Raw genomic sequence first — 22,388 nt, 5'->3', positions numbered from 1 at the left:
GATACGAACAGGGGACACGAACAGGGGGGACCGGGAACCATCAGGCTGCGCTTTAATCCAATAGCGACATAGCCTTTGTCCTGTAACTCCAACAATAAACCACTCGATAACTGGTAGGCTAATTGGGTAAATAGCCACGTCAGACAATCGGTCTGTTGCTCCTCAGTCAGCGGAGGTTTTGTGACTCAGAGAGAGAAACGGAGAGACTGCTGAACCAGGGGAAGAACACACAAAAGGATCTATAAAGAAGTCTATGCGGGCTGATGGATCTAAATGTTACGTGATTTTTCTCTCTTTGTTTCCCTGATGAACCGAGACGATACAATTCGAACCAAATGGAGACCAGTAAGTAAGGACTACTCGTTATGGGGAAAGGGCTCCCATAGACGCAAACTGCTAGCTCCTGCCTCGATCGTTGTGTCCACTTCTGTCAGACGCTGACCTCGCGCTTTTGTGTTAAAAGGCGAACGCGTTCACCTGGCCTCTCCTTTGTTTTCCACTGTTCGTAATAGCGCCCTCTCGTGTCGCCTCGAGCCTTATTCAGTACTGTGTTGATACAAAAAATGTTACTGCCAAATATATGAAAGAAATTAATATTTTGATTCTGGAAAAAAGAGGCTTACATAGGCTTAACTGCATCACATTTGTGCTGTTCGTATTTTGGCGTCGTTCCCTGGTCCAACACTGGTGGTGAGACAAGGCCATACAGGAGGCTGTCTTTGGTATAGGCCAATCAGTTTCAAAGCACAATCAGTTTTAAAGCACAATGCGTGCATTGTCATCAAACCATGTGCGTTTGCATGCTTTACCACAGGCGTGATGTCTGGTTAATGCAGACTTGATGCTGCCTTGCAATAGGGTGTCTATTTGGTGTTAAGAAATGCCAGAGGATCGGCGCGATGAGAACACGGGCGACTGTGGCCACTCTTGAGTCGGGGTGTGGAATGCTAAAATTGAGCCGTCAATACACGGGAGACGCTGGACTAACAGCGCCCTCCTCTGGCAGATCTTAACTTGTGCACGTATTCAAACCATTGCCGGATTAAGGGAGTGCGGGGCTTGGTAGCAAATGTTATAAAGGGGCCCTAAAAAGAAAATTAAAACACAATTGTTTTACTTGCATAGTAAAGTAATTGCATTTTTTAATTTGCTATACAGTCAGATAATACGACAAATCGCTAATCTTGAACACCCAGTCCATAAAAGTTAAAGGCAGTATAGTACTATAGTAATAGAGCAAGTGCAGAATCACTAAACCGGAATTGATAGCTTGAAAGCCTTTAGCGCGGGGCCCTTGAAAGTGCGGGGCCCGTAGCGCGTGTAGCTACTTTTGCTACGAGGATAATCCTGCACTGATTCAAACCGGAAGCCGTGTTGGGAAAGAGGTGGACATATACCGACGCTTTGCCCCACCACAGGCGTACTGCGGTGTACCAAATGTTAGGGTGGACCTGTGGTTGGACAGAAGTGCTGGGAGTAACCAAACAAACTTGTCCGGTGCCCTCTGTGTTGCGAACCATTTCCGGCATATTATTTCACCCCGTGGATGTTATTGACGACAGCGCTCTGACATTAATGTATAATTTAATATTTAACTAACCTCTTGCTCAATCGCACAACGAATCACTTGTTTAGGTATATTCGAGCAATGCAGAGATCATACAAAGGCGTGAATCTCAAGAGGGACGGGCTCAACCCCTCCGTTTCTCCTGGGTTTACACTGCCACTTGGTGGCGGGGAGAGGGTGACTCAGAAGCGGCTTGTCCAATGGAATAACTTGTCTCGGCTGTAGGAATGTGGAATTTCCAGTACCGGTGAAGGACTGTAAATAAATGAGCGGACGAACAATGGGCGAGTCCGTTATTGACTCCTCCGCCCGTGTTAAGGACTCGGTCTGTACCAGAGGCTGACTGCTTCGTCTCATCCACCACCACGCCGTGTTCAACCACCACACTGCAGGTCAACCACCACCACCACCACACTGCAGGTCAAACACCACCACACTGCAGGTCAACCACCACCACCACCACACTGCAGGTCAACCACCACACTGTGTTCAACCACCACCAGCACACTGTGTTCAACCACCACCACCACACTGCAGGTCAAACACCACCACACTGCAGGTCAACCACCACCACTCTTTCTGTCTTCCCTCACACGAACCCACATGGAATTCTCACCCATAGTCCTTTTCTCAAAGCTCTTTTAAAACCTCGTTTTATTAAAAAAAAAGTGCTCATTCTCGTATGTTACGCACACAATTCGTCCGTTTGATGCTGGTCGCTTGGCCTTTGTGGGTCTTTGGGTCTGGCGGCTGTGTTCAGAAGCCGTGGTTTTAAAAGGGACACTAACTCATTTGCATACCGCACATTGTCCACGGAGCGCGGCGGGTATGGGCGCTACCATTATACGATGGGGGGGGATGAGGGTATGATCCACTTCGTGATGGTAGCGTGGGGGGGGGGAATGTACCTCTTAACGCCAGATGTCAGGAGCCATATATATTACGATCAGCCGGAATGCGTCCGATCTCGTCATAGGTCTGAAGCGAAGCGGGCGTCTATTTGGTGTTTGAACATCTCAACGCCTCCTGCATTATTTCCGGTAAGGTTAAAACCTATTATTTTTACCGGCATGAAAGTGTCCCATAGAACGCTGTAAATTATTATGATATTATCATTAAACCTTCACTCTCAAAATGTGTGCTTTCCCCGCATCTCCGATTAGCACGTACGGTGCGAAAGAAGTTCAACATACAAATTGAATATTTATAGTGGAGGAATCCGATGAGCTATAAAGATCTTTTTTTCACAGACGTCCAGTAGGGGCAGGTCAGAACGTTACAACAACAAACAAAACACAAACACGATGGGAGTGCAAAGTATAGGAAAGGTAAACAAGTCACTGACAAATATATACAAATAAAACTAAACTATATTATATTCTTGGTTCTTTCGGTAAAGTCACGTAGAAGGGAAACAAAATAATAAAAATATAAAACAATACAATTGTATATAAAACAATACAATTGTGTTGTTTTATATTAATTTTATTGCTTTATATTTTATTGTTTTTATTGTTTTATATTTTTATTATTTTATTGTTTCCCTTCTACGTGACTTTACCGAAAGAACCAAGAATATGAATCCCTGCAGTCACGAAAGCTTTAAATCAAAATAAAACTAAACTATATTTTTTATTTTACCATATAAGTCCCACTGAACCATTAGCTTCTTTATTCTGAAGCGATCTGGCCACAAACAACTCTACGAAGTGGCTTATCACGTGAAAACGTATAGTAGAAACATCTAAATAGTCTAAAATAATCACGATGCAGGTAGCGTGCTCCAAATCACCGCATCAACCACCAGCGATGTCCACGTTCACGGCTCAATCGTCAACGATTATAAAGATATCTGGACAAGCAGGATGTTAGTGCCGTGGGCGATCTAATAACACAATTCCGCTGGACTTCCCGCTCATCTTTTTTCCACCCATAAAAAAAATCCCAATTTGTAAAATAGCCTATTTACATTTGGCGCAGCGCAAAGATATTTAATCGCGAGTTTGTCCACTGTGCTTTTAAGAGGCTGTTAAAAAACCGACTAATGGTGCAAATGAGCAATGATACCAAGATCATCTTCCCTGCATCCATGCGGCGCCTTAAACTCATTAAAGATGCCCGTGCATAATGCGCAATGAGGCAGGCGATGTCATTTCCTTTTCAGTGTCCACGTGCATCCAGCCCCCACCTCCTACTGCTTCAAGCCTCCAGTGCCAATCGCACGTTTAAATGCGGATTTATATGTATGCTAAGACTATGAACTAAACTATCGTTTTATTGGACCAGATAAGACCCACTCAGCGATGTAGCTGTGGGCCTTATCAACGAAGTGGCTTATGTGGAAATTTACAGCAGCCAAATACTCTAAACGCGTGATGTTGATTCTAAACGTGGCGGGGGAAATCCGGAGGACCCGGAGGAGAAAAAAACCACGCGGCCACCACGGGGGAGCGCGCAAACTCCAAACATCGAGCAGCATGCGTCGGGGTCGGATTCGAACCCACGACCTCCTGAAAATCTGGAGAGGCAGATAACATCTCCGCACCGCGGAGCCTCTGCTAATTATCGGAAGTGCCCCCCCCCCACCCGTCTCGTTTAATTAAATAATTAGACACACGAATATCACACTTCTAATTGTAAAACGTAGTCGCTGACACAAGGGCGATCGCGCACGCACGCACGGACACATTACATCAGCTCGTGCAGGCAAATCATCGTCAATCAACAGCAGCGACATCGCCGCCATCGTCATCATCCACACTCGTATCATCGTCATCACCCTGGTCTGGAGCACGCAGATGATGCCGTTTAGCGAGTTTCCCGGCTATTTGGGACGGGATATATCCGTGGTGCTGCGTTAGAAGAGTAGCAGCAACACAACAAAGACAACGGCATCGACATTGCAAGGAACGAGTTCAACAGCGGGGCAAGCGATGCGACACGCACGCGTGCGGTGTGTGTGTGTGTTTGCAGGTGCGGCTAATCGCACGATATATTCAGGCTCTATCGCTTGATGTAAGCTTCAAATCAATAGGCGGTAACGTCACTCTTCGACTCTGTCGCAGGCCACGCAGGTGGAGGGGGGTAGTGGTGGAGGGGGTTAGTGGCGTTGATTCATGTGTACGTGGTGAGGTGTCTGTTGCGTGCAACACGTGTTGTGGAGACCCAGAGGATTCTGTTATCTTCAACCAAATTGCCCCTGTCACATTTTGACACGAGCACTGTCTCCTAAACATAAATGTGCATCGGCCTGACGTTTCGGGGCAATTGTCCTCTCTCTCAGATTCTACCGTAAGTAGAGTAAGACTCCGCGTTCCACAAAGGGTAATGAAACCACTTGAACTCTATATTTTCTGGTCGGCCTCCTAAAGCAGGGGTAATGGCGACAGTGGTGAGCATCCTTGTGACCAGAACGGGCACGGATATTATCTCTCTCTCTCTCCCCACCGATGCTAGCTGTGGCCAACAATGGAAACGCTGTAGGTGCAATGTTGGGTTCACAGCGCCACCGCTACCACATTTGTCGCAAGGCGCGAATTCCTCCTCGCTTCTGGTGCTTGTCCCATAGGATTCCTACCACGTGCACGCACGCACACAGTTGCTGTGCCAAATCTGCACGCACGACGTTATCCCCCGACCACCCACCAACTCTCACAAGTCGGGTTTATACGAACCAACGTGATCCACTCGCACCACACATCCCATCGCCCGTGGATGTCACGCTCCGGCCGCGATGCCCCCCGATCTACCCTCTCTTGCTCGGCGAATGTGGGGGGGGGGGGGGGGTGGGTACTGGGTTGCGGTGTTCCACCCTCGGCGGGAGCGGGGGGGGCAGACAGTTGATGGAGACTGACTGTATAACGCGTGTGTCATACTTGCCACGTACGCGCTTCTCGAGCGGTGCGGCTGATCTAACACTTGTCATCATTGGAGAAAATATGTTTTTTGTAGGGACCCCGTCAGCCAATGACTTGCATAAATAAATCGCTCATAGTTCAATAAGGCTTTGGCTGCTGGTTACGTCCAGAAGGTGGAAACATTCGGATTATATAGCGTTGGTTTACGCTGGCAATTAATTTGTTTTGGTTCTGCAGGTCCATTGCCTTTTGGACTCGAGCTATGTTGTTTTTTTTTTGTTTATATAGATATTAACAGTTTGGCTGTGTAACGAGCACGTGGGATTTTTATATTCTCAATTGCTAGGAAGTTGCTATGAAGTTCTGCTCGTGACACCCGAACCGCCCTTTCAGGTACTCGAGGTTCCGTGCGTCTCGCCGGTGTCGAAGAACGGATCCTCTGACGAAGATGCGAACTCCGTCTGAGATCCATTTGAAACGACAGGGGGCGCCACGCTCTTTAACCGCCGCACGGGTTGCCTTAGCCCCCCAGGTGGCCAAATATACGAGTTGGGGGGGGGGGGTGGGGGGGCAACCACCATGAGATATTTTAAACAACAATGTAAAAGAACAAAGGCGCGTGTCGTGATGTTGTTAGACAAGAGGAGCCGCGATACACAGCCTCGGTGGGACCGTGCCAGACGAATAAAATGTTGGGACCCCTACCTGACCGGTTGCGCCGTACGTAGCCAACCGCGCTAATCGGCGGTGGGTGACTTATCACAAAAAAGCAGTTGTAAGAAAAATGAGTTTTTCAATCTAAAATTAGTTTCCCAATCGAACAAATGTGAATACTTTATTTTGAAGGTGCAAATGTTTTCTAATCCACGTGTACCTCTCTGGCAATGTAATTCTAAGCAACTCTCTCTCTCTCCATGTTGCTTTGCACACTTTTCAGGGTTCCCGTTGTTTTAATTAATGCCATATTTAAAATGAAAAAAAAAGTGACTGACCATTACGAAGTTACACATTCCCAAAAGCACTTGATCCGCTCGTTTGCGAGAAGAACTCGTGTCCACGTTCTTCTGCAAGAGTTCTCTGCGGAGGCGTAAGGTGCCGTACAGAGGGGTGGTTCAGCTCGAGACAACAATGACGTTCATGTTTCACGATCTGGATGCATCGGCCTGTACACGGTTTCTTCCCAGAGACTAAAAATACCAAATGCTAATCTAATTATTTCAGATAACATCTTTTTTACGAGGCGGCTGTGGGTGATTTAAATATATTTTACCCATCGGTGTGTCACATTGACATTGGTAATTGCAAATAGTAATGTATAAAAAAAATTGTAATTTGTTTAAGGCAATTTATCCGTGCAGCCGAAGACTCGCAGAGTCTGTCCCAATTCGCCTGCAAATGGAGGGGGTGGAGCGGTGGCGCAATGGTTAGCGCACTGTGCTATGGCGAGTGCGATCTGAAAGCATATCTTGTGCCCCCTTATCATTGCCTACGTTATTACAGACTAATTCAGATTTTATTGGTCACCCCGTGCCCTTATAAATCTCACCGTCCATCCTACAAAGTCTCATCACAAGGGGCACACGCATATTAGTTGTTGCCCGAACGGCCGTATGGACCTGAAAACTCAATTTCCCTGTACAAGAATACGGGGTAAACCGTGTGGGTTGACAGCTACGTGAATAGTTGTGGTACATGTTCGGTTCACAAACCCGTACTGATCACAGTAGTGTGAAGTATGGTCAAACGTGTGCCCACCCCCGTGGCCGACACGGCAAGCGAGAAGACTCCATCCATAATAACGAGCAATGAGGACACAAAGCTTTCCAGAGTCTCATCAATAATTAACCCTGCAGGGAAGCCTGTCATTTTTTTGTGTAAACATGATCCTGCATTATTGAAGTTTGACGTGGTTTATATTTCTGACCAAAGCAGGAGACAATAAAAGGGCGTTGCAGAAGACTTGGAGTCACAAACCCACTTGCTGTATTGCCACTTGATTGCACCAGGCTTGCCGAGGAGGAATGGGAATGAGCTGTTGTGCTATTTTGTTGCCAATTTTTGTTCGGGCAGCACTTCACACTCGTGTCAGGCCCAAAGAAGTGGTCGTCACGGACAATACAGATTATGATGACGGCACGACACTTGGGACATCGCATCCTCCCTGTGTGCCAGATTGTGCAGCTGTTCATGCATACGCCACGTATATGTGAACTTCTTTTGCACCGTACATAGCCAACAAACTGAGCAAAACAAAAGCAGCCGCTCGTTGCAGACTTCACTTGTGTAATGGCAGTAGAGTCAACCTACGGTGTGAGCCGACTAGTGGCCACGGGAGGTAATGACAGGGGAGTCGGCTTGCAGTGCGAATGGACTGGTGGCTAAGGGAATGATCAAGAATAGGAGCGTGGCCAGAGGGCGGAAGAGGACGGTGGAGTCTGCTGGTAGAGCGAGCGATCTCGAACCAGCGATAAGGGTTCGGGAATGGGGGCGTGGCCTCGGACCCGTATATCAGGGAGATGCGTGGGAGACTGTTGCAGTGGAGGTCTCCGCCTGTCCGAGTGTGAGCACGTGGCTGCTTAATAAAATGAACCATCTCAAGGCAAGTGCGTCGAAGATGTCTTTACATTTGCGTGGACACGGGGGTGGGGGGGAGGTGTCATTCTCTTCCCTCGAGCCTTGCATCGCGATGGGCGCGGCGTTCACGTGCGAGCGGATGCGGCCAGCCTCGAACCCAGAGCACGAACTCGTCGGTCTGGGTTTGTTGTGGACGTCGGGATGGAAAAGGAGGGGGGCTATAACCAATTCGGGTGCGGGGATATGTGAAATTTGACCTCTATTATTATGCACCGCAGTATTTTCCACGCCTCGTTCCGCTGAAAGTGGTCTTGTCGATACCGGTTGTTGATGGATGTGCTCCTGAAGTGTTTGGATCGCTTTGCGATTACTGTTGCCGTTTTGCTTTCCCCGACAGTGGCACAATCGTCGTGTGCGGTTTCTCATTATTCTTTTGTTCACGTCGACTCGTGCCAAGTTGGGCGCTCGCCTAGTTTCTGTGCACGTTTGCAAATTGTCACTTTCAGTGGATGTGCCCTTGGAAGTGCGTTGTAACGAGTTTCTTAACTTGTACGGTCTTGTAGTTCTCAATACTGTGATTCCATAATGAAACGCTCAAGGCATGTAAATCACGGAGATATCGATTCGAAGCGGCATAAATTGTTCAACTTGCATGCCTAAAACTACTGTTTAGCGCGTAGGCTTTCGTGATCAATATTATCCACGAGGGTTTTTTTGGGTTAGAGCACGTAAATATCATTTTATATTTAATTTTATACTTAAGTGCCAATGTGTTTTTATTTACGCGATCTAACCCAAAAAAATCCTCTGCAGATAAAACGACGTCTCCTGGTGAATGTAGTGCACCCTCGTATTGAATTCGCGAAAACAATTCAGTCCTTATGCATTTGTCATTCTCCATCCGTGTGATTCCTTTTTTCCCACCCAAGTAAGAGTTGAATGTTTGTACAATTCATCCATTGTATCCAGGTTTACTCTTTAGGCGTGATTTGAGCCAATGATTTATTGAAGGCCTCTCCCCATGTCCGTCGCCATTCCTCGTGGGTCCTGCATGCGACGCCGCAATCCACCTCGTGAGCATGAACGAATCGCGTCGCCACTCCATCTCTCCTGCTTTTTGCCCTCTGGTGCCGGGTTATTTTAGTCTATAGCGAATGCTACCCATAGCTAAGCTCACTATTTGAACAGTCGATGCGTCCGCAGTTTATACCCCGATGCGTGTTCCTCCACGTGTGCGTCCTCCACGCGTCGTTGCAGCGGTGTTCGTTTTCTTTGCGCGCATCTGGTGGTGCTGTGCACCGATTGAAACGTGGCTTTTCCTCCTCGCACAATACTTGCCGAGAGCAACAAACTAATTTGAAACTCAAATTAAAAAAAACGTAGCGTTTGATTCCTCCGTGCCCGAGCATAGCTTTATTTTTTATCAAAAATTTAAGCAATTTGTACTTTGGTGCGCTCACAGAATTCCTTCATTTGGCCAAACTGGACACTTACTGGTATCGCTGTTCTCATTCCCGGTCCACGCGTTTGAAGTTTGGAGCTGAGCGAAAGAAACCGTGATGTTGGTGGAGGGTGCAATGTGTCGACGCGACCCCGGGGCGATTCACCTGTGTAACACACAAAGCGGCCGCCAAGGTTGTAAACTAAAGGCGCGGCTGCTTGACATTAGAGGGGGGTTTGGGGGAAGGGGGGTTGCGTGGTTTGCGCGCCTGCGGTCAACTTCCTCCCCCACTCAGACCTCTTCATGCCTGTCCACCTCTCCACTCGTTCGTCTTAAGGCGAATGACATTTACTTCCTAAAATGCTCACCTGCGACGGAGGTCAACGCAGCCATAAATTGACAAGTTTGTAACATTTACAAAGGTCACTTCGGCGTATCTGCAGTGTTCGCTTTCACGGTAAGACTGCAGACGTATTCTACGCACTTGTTAATGTAGCACACATTGCTGTAACGCCCCTACATTGCTCACACTGGTTCGTAACAGTCATTTAAGGGCCCGACTACGCTGGTAATTGAGCGCTATGGAGGCAGCGAGGGTTGGTGGATTGCCGCAGAAATGTTGTGAAACTCTCGTCCCGTCGAGGAGAGGTGGCACATCCTGGGCGTGCCAGACGGCAGTACAAGTGGACTAATCGCCACCTCTTTCCATCTGTATGGAGATATTATTTCCCCCTAGCACAAACCGTGAGTTGTCTCCGGGTGCTTCGGTTTCATCCCACTTGTATAATTAACACTCATTAAGTGGCCAAAACCTATTTTAAAATAAAAATCCGTGTCCGAGGGCATACGGCTTCCTACGACTCTGGCTTTCATCGACAAATAAGTAAATAATTGAAAAATGTTGGATTTTGCCTCTATGTTGATAATAAAATATCCCCATGTCTCCATGGCCCAACAAAGGGACAATGCCTCAAAGCTGATGCGTGTTGGCCGTTTCATTCAGATATTAGTAGCGTCTTATTCCAATAAAATATTTTCTGACGAGCTGCTAAGTAAGAATAATGAATTCATTTGAGAAGAAAAAATATATATCCCAGAGTAGTCCTGAGACAAGTTTAACGTATCTAAAATGGAGTTAAATATATAGTTGATTTTAAATATTTACTGGTACCTAATTTGAGAAAATAATAATTACTGAATACATTGCCTTTAGGATTTCTCAAATTAAACCTCAGTCGGCATATGGGGGGGGGGTCATGCCGAAAGTATAATTACGGCTTTAAAACTGCGCCCTCATGATTATGGAATAAGTATGCTTTTTAACAGCATCACCATCCACACGTGGGTGAAAAATTTAGCTCGTCTGACTCGCTGGTATTTTAGGACTTGATGAGCATTTAGTATCGAGAGGTGGATAAATTATATTATAAATCTTGCATTTTCCTTAAGAGGCGGGAGGGGTCATCTTAAACCCAATCCAAATTGGTTAATAGGCTACACCTAAATAGCCCCCACACCCCACTTTCCTGCTTCGTGATTACACTGATTGATGCATTTGTAAAGTGCCCGACATGTAACATCCGATATTGTGACCTCGCCCCCTCTTGTAATGTCGTGCAACAGACGCGGCGGGGCAAGTACCCACTGGAAGGGGGCCCTGCAAATGGTCGGAACCCGAAGCCCGCCATGTTGACGACTGCAGTGACCCTTGTGAAGACAAAATGGCGGACGCCCGTGAGGGCCTCCAATGCGATTCATGGGCGGAGGGTCAAAAAAAAATCAACCAACGATGCGAACGACTCCAGATGATGCGTAGTAACAAAAAAAAACGCGATGTCTAACAAGGGGTGTGTGGACAACGTTAGGCGCCGTGAAAAAGACTGTCCAATGATTATGCATTCAACGGAAGGATCTGTCGCAACGTTGAATATATATTTTTTTATGGTATGCGGTCAAGCAATACCACGTTTGTATTGTCTTCCTTGGTTTTTTTTTGTAGCCTCAGGTGCGTCTTACACGTCTACTGGACAAACGCTTTCCAGAAGCGATCGTTTAAATCGAAATGCTTTGGAAAACACTAAATCCAGCGAAGTTGCCTATTCATGAAACACGAAAGTCTTACATTATGTAAAGCAATTTATATATTGGTTGTAGGTTGTATAATCGATCATTTTAATGTATTTGTCAATTCAACGATTGAGGAAAAGCGGTAACAAAGTGGTTCTCGAGCACTGCATTCTGAGCTTGGTAGCCGAGTTTGATTCCAGACCGTGGATAACGTCAGTCGCGAGTGATATTTGAATTAGTCTTGGCCACACCAGTACCCTATACCAAACCCTACTAACCAAGACTGAAGTGTGATACAAACAACCCCCCTGTGACAAGACATGGTGTGGAAATGCCTTCATCCAGCAGTTGGACGACCGAGGGCTGTAAATCATCATGAACAATGCGATTGCGATATTTTAAGTGAATGTCACTTGTGCGATTGCTTTGGTATCCTCTGCATTTGTAACCCACGCCCTTTGAAAAAAATCGACGTTTCATTAGCGCCAATGGGCTCTCACCTGCTCACAAAATGATGTTCCGACTCCATTTGAGACTTAAGGCACACCAAACAACGTTTATTTAAAGTGGCGTCGCGACTGGCAATTAAAAAAAATCTGTTGGCACAGAGCGGGAATTCTTAATGCGTTCAACATTAACAGCTGCAGTGCGTTTCAAAGTTTGCTGATATATCTTTCAAGCCCGTTCTGATTTACATGTTTCCGTCTCGTATAGTTTTATAACCAAACTACTATACTAGAGTACGATAGTAGGTGGGTTCGCGTAGGAATATATCTTTCTTTAGCCGGATAAATAGGTGTCGTGTTTGCGACCACGTATTTTCTTAGAATCCCCGCGGTAAGCTGACGCGATCTAAAAATGTTCTTTATACGTATCTCGATTTGGTAACAGATGGGGAAATCTGGAAATGTCCAAGGAAACATTCCAGACAGAATAATCCTGGCAAAAGATGTGTATATTGTGCGTTTTGTTTACATTCGTGAGATGGAGCCCAGGGGTGTATGGGTAAGCATACTGCCCATTCATAGTTGCTATGAATTAAACAAATTCATTTCTCGATTCGCGTGTGCCGTCTCGTTTGGTCATGTCAGTTTCGTCTGCGCTTGTCTATCTCGGTTGTATTCTCCGTTGTTTTCGCTCTCGATTAAACGGTCTGTCCCGTTTGTAGGACAGCGTCGCCTCTGTTTACTGCCCGTGTTATTTGTGCACCGTCTCACTTGTGCCCTTCTCGTTTGTATTGAATCTGGTTAATTCCAGTGGCCAACATGCAACGCAAGCATAGCGGCTGCATACAACTTGTGTGGGTCACCATTAATGGATTTGTACACGAACGAATCAATGGGTGGTTCTCATTCTGATCCTGATCCCGCGAGCGGGTGACAATCGGTTTTAAATCGACGTGATTCGTTACACGTCTCGAACGATTCAATGGGTGGCTCTGATTCTGATCCCGGCGAGCCTCACAATCGGATTTATGTTGACACGATTCGTCTCCTGCCGTCACGACACAGCGATCATCCCCCATGCAATACAGTACAGTCTCCAACTCGTACTATTCACTCCATCTATGGCCTCTAATTTGTGTTGTATGAAGGGCAATTGCCTGAAACGTCGACTATTGTATATATATTTTTATAAGGCCACAGTGTTATACTGGTAGGAACGAAGTTGTAAACTGAGTGTACCAGCCTGCAATAGATTAATGTGTCCGTCCGTCTGTCCCCCTTCAATACTTTAACGAAGTGAAATCTCGTGCTGTTGGGGTGTAAAATCAGCAATTGACAGCGCAGAGACTTGATATGTCTTATTGCACCCAACATTTGGAAGTCACATTATCTCATTTGCGAACTTCGCTTTTGGGGAAAATTCCAATGTTCCTACCAGCCCACCCTGCAGGGACCTGTTCAGGCCACAGTGTTATTGATTAAATGATGAATTTGTAGTTACCACGAAACTCCGCTAGATGGCGATGTTGCTGCTCAAAGCGCGCAGACCGTCCTGCAGGGAATCCGTGAGAGCGTCATTCCTCCATCGGATCTTTTTCCGGAAACGCTGCTGTTATTGAGCCGACTTAAGAGTTGGGATTACAGGCGTAAGACGCTAACCGCTCGACTGCATGGCACGCATATCTCCTTAATAATAATAGTTATATCCGTATTCCGATAATGCTATGAGCGAGTTTCATGTCATTTTTTTTGTTCAAAATTAAATGCATGGCCTCTCCCGCTGTAGTACGATGTGGATGTCGCTGGGTGGCAATGTGATTGCCGGGGGCAGTGTGGCGACTGGAATTCAACATTGGTGCCTCGGCGCGTTCGCCGCTTGCTGTGGAACCTTCACGGTTCGATTCCAGCGGCCGACCTGATTAATACCGCGAGGAGAATATTAATCGTACAAACAAAACAAACAAATACGCGACGTCTACCGGACAGCGGACACATGGGGTGACGGCGTGATGGTGCAATCATTTGCTTGATTGGCCACAAATGACTCGATTGTTATATTTATTTATGCGTCGCGATCATCCCCCCCCCCCCACCTGGAAAACTTGGCAAGCGTCTCCTGAAAAAGAGCCACAAGACTCATTGAGCCCCTTAATGGGTAAACAAGCGTTACAAATAATGATACACGTAGTGAAAAAATAATAATAAAATGTTTATGCTTTCGTTGCCTTTTTAATCACCACGTGAGGTGGCAACGCGCCCGAACGTTCGTGGAGATGATTGACAGTTCAACATCCACCCTCCTGCTCTCTATCGTTATAACAATACTCTATATTCCGTGTACGCATATATATAGGGTACAATTACGTAGGATAATTATTATGGATTGGCGTATATTTTGTACGCTGGTAGTAGTGCATCGTGCATTAAAGGCCTAGGATGAAACCAGTTTGAACGCAAGCGTTCCCGGAAAATATCGAGGAGAGAAATTAATCCCTGGGAATATCTCATCTCAAGATATATTCCCTCCCACCAATTCCCCAGCCCCCTTAGGCTGTGGGTTCGCTTACGGCTTAACGAAGGCCGCTCTAGCGCACTTTATGAAGCGTAAAAATTGATCAATGGTTGGGGGGGGGGCTCTGCTCTCGTTAATTATTGCACGTGCCCTGAGCGTGCGTGATTAATGTGTTTACATCAAGCTGCAAATAAATAGCGAATAATGATGAGCGAATGAGCTCACGTTATGCGGGAACTGTGACGTAAATTAACCGTTACTGTGACGTTACGAAAAAATATCATCGTCGGGGTAATAAGATAATAGCATGGAGATCATTATAATGATTATCGTCGTCATTGTTGTTGTGATGAGTTCTGTCGGCATTTGGTAAGGGTGTGGAGAGAGGAGGGGGGGGAGGGAAATCGGCTTCCGAACAGCCGTCTGGAACGTTGCGCTGGCAAGCACCTGGGTAAGGTTTGTTTCCTGGAGAGAGAGACACCAGTTGAGCGGAAGTGTCCACCTGGAAAAAAAATCCATTATAAATCAAGGTAAACTCAGATGGATGTTCGCGGGGAAGACGCGTAGCTATGGGGAGGATGTGCACGCAATGCATTCATAACGGAGAGAAGTACAGCAGCCAATCATATGCTAGCTAGCCCTATATCCCTAACACGAACTAACGAGCCACCCGTCCGCGGGCACTATATCCCTCTCACCGCCTCAAACCTCTTAACGAATTAATCCATCGGATGTTATAACTCGGCATCCACTCTAACCGTAGCCCCAACTCTAGACAATCAGCCACTATCATCGTCACGACAGCTACGCATGTTGAACTTCTTTCGCACCGAACGTGGTCACCCGTGCTAATCGAAGGTTTGCTCGAGTCGCCAGACGAAAGGGGGTACTTGAGATACCTAATGATAATACTTTAATTGTATATGGCGTCATTGATGCCAACAGCATCCCACAACGATGTACATGAATTATAAGTAAAACTAAATATAAACTATGTTTATTTCGCCAGATAAGGCCCACTGAGCTATCGGGACCGAATCCCATATACGCTGTTGGCTACGCACGAAAGAGGCCCAACGCACACATACAGTCACACGAAGGACGTGATTGCACAGACTAAATACGATGCTATTATTGTTATTATTGAATGATAACAGCGATGCAATCTAGAGAACGCACAATATTTTCACAGACAATAAATGACCGTGAGCTCGAGACGACACGGAGGACGGAGGGTCTGGTCACACGCAGGCCCGTACACAACAACAAGCACGAAATACATAAATAAAACTACTTTGCAAAGGTAAACATTGCTTGAGACCCCGTTCTCTTTTTGCTGTTCACTTCATTTGAGCTATTCGCGCGCTATATTTCGACTTCCAGTCTTAGATGGATCGATAAACTGCGGGCGTGCGTACGAGTCATCGTTGCGAGTCGTCTTGCACGCGCCTTGGTGCCAGTAAGTAGCCTTCAAGATGAGTCCGAACCCTAACCCGACGATCTGTGTCCCTTGGTTTCCAGTGACTCCTCACTCTTCGTTCGCTTCTCAGGCCTGGGTTTTAAAATGTAGCCTCGTTCGACATTGGGAGAGTGTCCTAGACAGCATGAAGCTCTTTGATAATTTTGCTTGAAAATGTAATTATTATTCTCACCCTTGTGGCGCCTGTGATGTCCCTATGTCCTGGCGCAGGCCCAGCCTTGCTGAGAAACTCCAAATCCTCCTCACGGCGCTTCTTCTCGATATCGCTTTAGGGCGGATAATTCCCAGCATTCTCCAACGTGAGGATCATTGCTTCGTGTGAGCAACATTGTAGAAATGTTGAGGGGCCCCTTAGCAGGCACCCCGTGCTGTAGGCTACTCAGAGAGACGTAGGGGACTACGCAGTCGCTCAAATTCGCCCTGAATGTCGCCCGATCCCGTCGGATTTCGGAAGCTAAGCACTAGTTGAGCCTGGTTCAGTACTTGTAATGAAAACTTCCTTATTGTCGATGAGAGCTATATGAGGTGGTTTAGGAGACGAAAGCACAGACAACGGATCCGAAGACTATCTAAAGAGTTGGAGGCTTTGAGTGTTAACCCTTCACGAGCGCACGGTGGGATTCCTCCTTTCGGGGACTCTGCATTCCTCACACACACCAAACACGTATCGGTTGAAAATAATAATTATCGTCGTTGTGCAGAATATAATACTTACATTTTATATAGCGTCATTTAAGCTCATGGCATCCCACAACGCTGTGCATTAATTATATATAAGGACCAAATCCCCCCAAAAATAACATGATTAATAATGACACGACATGCCCACCCCTCGCTCCACACACACATCCGTCTGCACACAAGCAATCGAATAGTAATATTGTTGCACAACCTATCTATCAGCCGCACGGCCCGGTGGGAAGATGTAACTTCAGAAGCATTGCTCCGAAACAAGCAAACTGTGGACCGGCTTACGACGTTCCAGTGTCTCATCAGCAAGAGTCGGGCCTGCCTGAATTCATTCTGACGAAATGCCAATCCTATACAGGGACAAGGACAAAATCTCTCCACGCAATGGGGGCGGGGGGGTGGGGCACCTGTGACGCAAAACCATATAATGCACAACTCAAAATAATCATTAGTGCCGTTGTAAATACTATAAACAAAATAGATAGATATCCGTCTCCAAATAAAATAAATACAAAATGAAATTCAAATGTTCATTGCATGAGTCAAACACCCAGAAATGGCAGGGCGGTACCGATACAGTCATGCAACTTGGATACGCTTTAATATGGGTAAAGCTATTAGTATTATGATGATTATAATTATTATATTATTTTGTTTTCATATTACAGAATCGATAGAAGAAACGAGAGCCCCTGGGTTTAGTTTTTTTTATGCGAGATGTCAAGGAGGGTGGTGATTGGGTCCACGCGGAGAGTGTTGATGGATGGGTGGGGCCAACCAACGTCAATTATCATTGACAGATATTGGCACAAACAAGAGATAGATAGATTTATTATAGATATATATTTATTATAGATACAAAAATTTATTTCGGCAGGAAAGACCCAATGAGCTGCTAGGGTCTATTTCAACCAAGGGCCCTGTACTGCATCACCTCCACGATCCACATTACCTCCATGATAATAATTTCATTATAAATCTAGTAACTTATGCTAATTTCACCCCACAACGCTGTACATTAATTATATATAAGGGCCACATCATATATAGTAAGCAACTACCAAGCAAATGAAAACCCTCAGGCAATAAACATTAATTTATTAACTGGTACCAAAACAAAAGAAAGCACAAACAAACAAAAAGGTGATCACAACTGAGAAATTAGCCATTAAGTCTCAACATCCCAGACCACATTCACAACTTCTCACACTCAAGCCAGGAGACGCTCACAGGAAGCGGCAGTGGTGGAGAGTGGCCAAAAATATCGACGACTGAGACCAATCGGTCAAATGTCCGAAATGTGATTTTCTAATTTCTCAGCGTATTTCCCGATGAATAACCAAAACAAAACGTCTTGCAATGATCAATTATGTTTTATGCCGATAACCCAACAAAATGTGGCAACCACTGTTACCGCCACCGCTGTCCAACACACAAAGACAACAAATATCCCCCCGTACAGGCGAAACAGACGTTCGGGGCAAGTGCTGTTGGCGAGCACCTATAAAGACCGGCACAGTATACGAGGCGGTTGGGTGGCCAGCGCCACGCCCGACCGACTTTGTCTTCCCGGTGGCGTTGTTTACTACACACCGCTACACCAGGTACTTATTTGAGGCCGAGTCGACCTCCACACACATTCACACGCACGCACACGCGCACGCACGCGCACGCGTACTGTATCTCCTTCACCAATCGCCCCTAGTGGTGGCGAACGGGAATGAGTGGAAGGAATGGGGTAATTCGCTTGTTGGTTTTTATTTACTGATTACAATATCTCACCGGGATAATCCCTCGAGATGGAACAGCTCGTTTGCAAGAATGTTCAGGGTTGTCAAGTGACACATACACAGCAGACACTTGGTGATACGTGGATAAATATCTGACAAATGCAGTCGTCGCCGGTATGAAAGTTATTTCTGGTTCTTTTTTGCAACGTTGTTTAAGCTGGCTCTGAGTAGGCATTGTTGGCGTAAGGCCCTACCATTAGAGTACAAAGTATAGCTATCTAGACTAAACAGATATTATTGTACACCCATATTTCAATTTAATCCGACGAACATGTTTTTGTAAATGTTACGAGGACAACATACGGTGATAATGTAGGATCTGGCGTTGAGAATAATTTGATGAATACCGTCTCGGACTGTTCCGGTTGTAATTAAGAAACTGAGTAGGCGTTTGCACAACGTAAAATACATTCATATAGTGTTAAAAAAACCATGAACAATATCTGCGAGACAGCACGCATGAACGTCACCCTGCAATCGAACGCACAAATACAAAGCGAACATCGTCATCATCATCACCACCAGCAGCCATGGAAAATCCACTGCCGGACGAAGCCCTCCAAAAATCGCCACCACCTCTCGATTCCGCGATGGAGTAATCCAACCGGTCACCTGCGCGCGAATAGGTTTGATCGCTCTGTTTAAAAACCGGTTGAGGTCCTTTCTCGGACGCATTCCCGTCCCTTGGCTGTCACTCCGTTATCATCCCGGGCCATCGTTCCTCGTTACTTTTCTTCACAGTACGGATGGTGTCCTTTTTAACCCGCGCGTGTCTCTGACCCGTGCTTTAGTTCCTCTGTGCTATCTCTCAGTGTAATGCTATGCCACGCGTCTGCCCTCGCTAATTTGAAAACTTAGCATAAAAAAATCCTACCGATAAAGGCTGTGGTGACCAACAATCACGCCCCCGACCTCCTCGTCAAAGGGACTCATTTGAGGCCGAGTCGACGTAGGAGAGGCCCGTGAGTGGTTCCAGCATTCGCCATCGCTGTTGGTATTGAGCGGCGGCCACCCGAGTTGGATTCCCCGCTCAAGATACATAACGCGCACACGCGCGCACACGCGCACGCACGCACACACGCACGCGCGCACAGCAGTTGCAAATTCCGTTTCGCACGCGTGCATGACTTCCGCGCGGGGCGGGTATGCGCCGCGCGCCATATATCAGACGGCAAACGCGACGATTCGTACGGTCCCTCGACTCGACGTTGCACGTAAAGGCACTGTGGGGGAGGGGAGGGAGCCGGAGCGGGGGGGGGTGAGTCGGTTAATAAACGTTATTTTTAGGAGGGCACGCAGTGTGAGTCCATTTTTTTTACCGCAGACGGGGCCTGTTGAAGTTTGGTGTTGCGTGTTTTACGCGGTCTCTACAGGGCCACGCTTTTCTAAAGGCGCGTGTGCTAAGGAAGCCATGTGTCCCCCGTGCAGGCTTGCCCGCTCTCTTAGGTCGACTCTGCCTCAAATGAGTGCCAAGTGCGGTGTGTAAACACCGCCGTCGTGTTGACAACCCACCCTCTCGTGTGACTTGCCGGCCTTTATCGGTATTTCTGGCTACCTGCACTTGCCCCAACAGTCTGTTAAGGCTATAGGGGAATATTTGTCATGCAATAAAATGTAAGGTTTGTGCGTTGTGGCTGTACGCTGCCTGTCACGATTAGCGTGATCCCTGTCGTTTTCTTCTTACGTGACAGATAATGTCACGCAGAACCTAACCTCACCCACACACGTTCAATCGTCACCACTAAAGTACCATACCACACACACACACGTATAAAATACACAATTCCACAAATATTACAGACTCAAGCGTAATCACGACAAAGAAAGACAAAGTCCTTAACTAACTGTTGGGGCAAGTTCTGTCAATCACCTATTAAAGGCAAGTCAAACGGGAACACATCACCGCTGATGTTTACACACCGCACCAGGTACACATTTGAAGCTGAGTCGAACTAGAGGAAGAATCCAGGGCCGATTCAGATACGCGTCACCGATGTTGGCTATGGGTGGAGATTGAACTCGGGTGGCCGGGTCCGTAGCGCAGTGCGCTAACCACTACACTACTGCTCCCCACACACACAAAAAAAAACATAACACACGCACACTCCAACATCATTACCCCAAAAATATGACACACTCCTAAACAAAAACACACAAATGTTACGCACACACACTCAACCTTAATCACACAAATAACAGACACAAAAACCATCAAGCATCACGCCCGAAACGTCAAAAATGTTGTAATAATTATGCCATCCATAATAGAGGTTTTGTTGGGTTAGATCGCGTAAATATATTGGTCGCGAAAGCCTACGTGTTAAATTATAATGCCAGTTATCCACGCAGAAAAGCGTCGCTGAGTCTCGAGTCTACTTCCAACGCCTACCACACAACCTGGTAAAACCTCAGTGAGACACCCATCCCAATCCTAAACGGGATCACCTCTTCTTAAGCATCCGAGATGGGGCGGTATTTAGAGTGATTTTGGTCGCAAACAAAAATGTGAAACCGTAGCATCGAACCTTATCACCAGCAGATCACGAAGGCTCGCTCGCCAAACCGTCGTCACCAGCATTATAAATTATTCACCACAGTCGCCGATGAATGATTGCATCTGAATTCGGGGGGAGGGAGGGCGGGCGGCAATATCACTGCAACGCAAACAACGAAAGCGAGTTGATGTAAAAAAGCACACACACACAAAAACTCAAACCAACACAATCATCACAATTCACTTACATCTCTGACAACCCAGACACTTTGCCTACGATGTAAAACGATAACGACAACGACCGTACGAAATTTGCATCACATTCGCAGACGCACGCACACATCCACAACAACAACAACAACCGCCATTCCCTACTAAGTGGCGGTGACATTAGTACGGCGCTCGTGCCAGGCTATGTGCACACACACACACACATGGGCCGCGTGACGATGCCACCACTGCCAGTCCCCACCGAACAGACAACAATACCATCACCAAGGCCGCCTTTAGCCGTGTATGGCTCCGACTCGCGATGCCTCGTCAAGGATATATACTGTGGGGGGGTTGTGGGGGGGTGGCGCGCGATTAAAGGATGCAAGCGCAGCAGCGCTCGCCCACGATCGTTTCGCTTTTCCACCACAGCTCTTTGTCAAGCATGGGGACCCCCCCCCCTGCCCACGGCGCGACTCCGCGTTGAGACGCCTCGCCGATTCGCGCCGCCGCCGCCGCCGTCATCTCTTGCCTGCGTCTCTCTCAAGGGCTCGCTCGACTTCCACACACCCCCCTCCCCCGCCCCCGCATTAAAAGAATGAATGTTTACCATAAATCTGCATTTCCATTATCGGCCGGATTTACAGCCTTCATTACAAAGATAACGCGTGCGCGTTCAGAGGCGCGCCGTGCCCAGGAGTCGCGCGTAGTGCGCTGTGCGCGCCCGCGCGAGAGAGAGGGCGATCTGCGAGCGCGCAGATAGCCGTGCGCGTGCACACAGACACACACACACGCGTGTGCGCGTGCACACAGACACACACACGTGTGTGTGCGCGTGCACACAGACACACACGTGTGCGCGTACACACAGATACACACGCGTGTGCGCGTGCACACAGATACACACACACGTGTGCGCGTGCACACACACACACGTATCTATATCGGTGTAGGAGGATGGTTGTGTAATGTGTGTGTGTACCGGTGGTGGGGTCGAGCTCGAGGAAAATGTCACGAGGAGATGTTTTCGATGTTATGTTAAAGCCTTTCACGTGAAGCCGCCGCTCATTTTTATTTATTTGCGGGGGAATGACCGCACGGGGAAGATCAAATTGGAGTCCATGTGCTCGAATGCGTAGATTCCCCCCACCCCCGCCGCCCCCCCCCCCGCCGCCCCCCCCCCCCTTTCAAGTGAAGCAAGTTCGATCGCGCATCGTTACGTTGAGAGAATTCGTTACGCAACAGCACAGCGCGACAGCC

The 22,388-nt window shown here is 47.2% G+C and overlaps 2 long non-coding RNA genes across 3 annotated transcripts; one reads left to right on the top strand and one right to left on the bottom strand.

Annotated features, from left to right (window-relative positions):
* The first annotated feature begins 1,531 nt into the window (after nucleotides 1-1,531).
* LOC142924229 (uncharacterized) lies at nucleotides 1,532-12,690 on the top strand. 2 transcript variants are annotated; one of them, XR_012941418.1, is made up of 3 exons: nucleotides 1,532-1,959; nucleotides 2,544-2,607; nucleotides 11,063-12,690. It is a non-coding gene; the product is annotated as an uncharacterized LOC142924229 (long non-coding RNA). The 2 variants fall into 2 exon arrangements; XR_012941419.1 differs by lacking the exon at nucleotides 11,063-12,690 and adding an exon at nucleotides 5,818-7,383.
* A 1,458-nt stretch (nucleotides 12,691-14,148) lies between these two features.
* LOC142924230 (uncharacterized) lies at nucleotides 14,149-17,071 on the bottom strand. Its single transcript, XR_012941420.1, has 2 exons — nucleotides 16,117-17,071; nucleotides 14,149-14,966 (listed from the first exon to the last, which is right to left on the bottom strand). It is a non-coding gene; the product is annotated as an uncharacterized LOC142924230 (long non-coding RNA).
* Between the last annotated feature and the right edge of the window lie 5,317 nt (nucleotides 17,072-22,388).

The sequence above is a fragment of the Petromyzon marinus genome, chromosome 10 (assembly GCF_048934315.1).
Source record: "Petromyzon marinus isolate PM22_M1 ecotype Great Lakes invasive population chromosome 10, UKy_Petmar_22M1.pri1.0, whole genome shotgun sequence".
NCBI lineage: Eukaryota > Metazoa > Chordata > Hyperoartia > Petromyzontiformes > Petromyzontidae > Petromyzon > Petromyzon marinus.
Note: the sequence above shows the minus strand (reverse complement) of the source record. Positions and strands in the feature narration are given on the sequence as shown.